Raw genomic sequence first — 2403 nt, 5'->3', positions numbered from 1 at the left:
GTGTGTGTGTGTGTGTGTGTGTGTGTGTGTGTATGTGCGTATGTGTCTGTCTGTCTCTGTCTGTCAGTTTGTGTGTGTCTGTGTCCTATGTGTAGGTCAGAGGAAAACTTACGGAAACCAGTTCCCTCCTGCCACCAAGGTTCTGGATATTGAACTCAGGTTGTCAGGCTTGCATGACAAACGCTCATCCCCAACCCTGATTATGATTTTTAAAATACAAGAGCACTAAATCTCTGTTGTTTTAAGTCAATTAGTTATTAGTGTGTTAGGGAAGTAGTGAATGGGAAATTACTATAGGGTGGTGGGACCATTCATTTTGGGAGGGATTGCTGAGAGAGGTGTGGGTGGAGAGGCGCCGTTGGGTTATAGTCACTACAGGTGAGAGAGAATATTGCCACAGATTAGGAATATTTTACATACAGGTAGTGGCTAGAGCTGTGGCTAGGAATCTGAATTCTCAGAGGGCTCTGCAGTATGGTACAGATCATACTCAAGCACAACTAGGCCAAGTGTATATGGCCTTTCCTCTGTTCTTGCCTGTAAACCAGAAGCTTTCTAGGAATTGCAGCAGAAACCCTATTTACAGGAAAGGCATGTTTTAACTACCTTGTACAATCTTTGTGGATGATGTTTTTGCCTTATGAGATTGTAGTCCCACCCCAAGGTACCTTTGGAACTACCCTATGCTCTCGTTTACTGAAAAAGAGAAAGGTTTTCTTAGCATGAGAGTCTTAGTGACATGACTAAGACATGGACATGACTCCCACAGCCATGCTGCAGTGTGTTCTTATCACTTCATTGAGATCCTCTTTCCCTCAGTCCCGTGCTTAAATGTATGCTAACCTTTCTTCTAAGTAAACCCCAACTCTACTTCAAATAGGCACCTCCTAAAATCCTTTGGGCAGCCAAGTCAAGGATCCGACTTCATCTGAGTGGAGGTCTATAAGAATAAGGAAAGGCACTAGGTTGCTGGCATCTTCCTGGGCTGCACCATCACTAATAGTCGGGAAGAGCAGCATCGGAGCCACACTACTGAACTCTCGTCCTGATTCGGCCACTTAGAGCTCAATCTCAATTCTACTTTCATGAACAAAATGCTTTGTAACTGTTCCCCATTATCCTCACTGTCCTTTCAATATGGGCAGTGGGCAAGGATGTGCAAAACCCAGAAGGAGGCAGGGCGCTTTCCTTGGCTCTCCTCCTTCTGACCTCCACCTTAGAATTCAAGGGTCCAGTTCCTGGAGGGTTTCCCCTCAGTTACAATTGCCCTGTCACATTCATTTATGTCTTTTGTCAAATGTCACTATTCTCCCCTGACCACTCTGTCCAAGAGAACCCTGGCCCCAGTAGACTCTGCCCCTTACCCTGCTCTGTATTGATTTCCCAGCTGTATTATTTTTTACATGACAACACATTACATTTTTCTTCATGGTCAGTCCCTCACACTGACCATAAACTCTATGGAAACAGGGATTATTGTACATTGTGTTTACTTCTGTGTTCTCTGCCCCTGGAATGTGCTCAAGAGATAATTGCCGTCCAATAATTACTGAAAACACGAGTCAGGGAATGAATCTAGCTCCGCTTTGCGTTAGCCCCCTTCAGCCGTGGTTCTGGGTGCCTCTTGATGAGCACAGATTTCTCAACAGCCGCAATGTCAGTATTTGAGGCCATGCCATTCTTTGGTGTGGGTTTGTATTGTGCAGTACTGATTTCTGATGGCTTTGACTTCTACTAGATGCCGGTGAGTAGTACCTGGTCCCTGTTCCAAGTTATGAATACCAGATGTCTCTAGACATCACGGCATGTCTGTCAGGAATCAAATACTATGGCTGAGAACCACAGGGACGGTATCACGCTGACTAGGCTGGCATGAGATTCATGATTGCTGAAATTATCGATAAATTGCTAAAAGTGGTTACATAGTAACAGAAAGACCAGGAAATCTAAATAAAAGCCACAAAATTCTGAGTCCTTAATGAAGCCAAGAATTCTAGGCAATTATTTGATTATAATAAGCAATGGTAATTGTGAATGGAGAAAAATGATTGAATATGATTGCTATTATGATATTAAACTAAGAACAAATGCAAGCAAATTTATCTAGGTCTTAAGTTCAGTGTTCTGGAGGCCAAAAGACACTCAATACATCAATGAGGGTGTAAAATAACTATCTACTGATCTGATGGACTGAGATGCTAACTTAAAACATATAAGCTGCATCAAATTTCAGATAATACATATTTCCTCCCAACAATATGCCCCTTAAAAAGTTTCAGAACATAAACCTGGCATGGTGGGAGCCAACTGCAATCCCAGCACTCGGAAGGTGCAAGCAAGAGAATCAGGTCCCTAGGATAGCCTCGGCTACACAGCAAGAGAATCAGGTCCCTAGGATAGCCT

At 43.4% G+C, this 2403-nt stretch overlaps 1 protein-coding gene across 1 annotated transcript in view; it reads right to left on the bottom strand.

Moving 5' to 3' along the window:
• The window catches only part of Apbb1ip (amyloid beta precursor protein binding family B member 1 interacting protein), a 99437-nt gene that overhangs the window by 12469 nt on the left and 84565 nt on the right, over positions 1 to 2403 (bottom strand). The gene's annotated exons all lie outside the window — the stretch shown is intronic.

Source organism: Microtus ochrogaster, chromosome 16, assembly GCF_000317375.1.
Source record: "Microtus ochrogaster isolate Prairie Vole_2 chromosome 16, MicOch1.0, whole genome shotgun sequence".
NCBI lineage: Eukaryota > Metazoa > Chordata > Mammalia > Rodentia > Cricetidae > Microtus > Microtus ochrogaster.
Note: the sequence above shows the minus strand (reverse complement) of the source record. Positions and strands in the feature narration are given on the sequence as shown.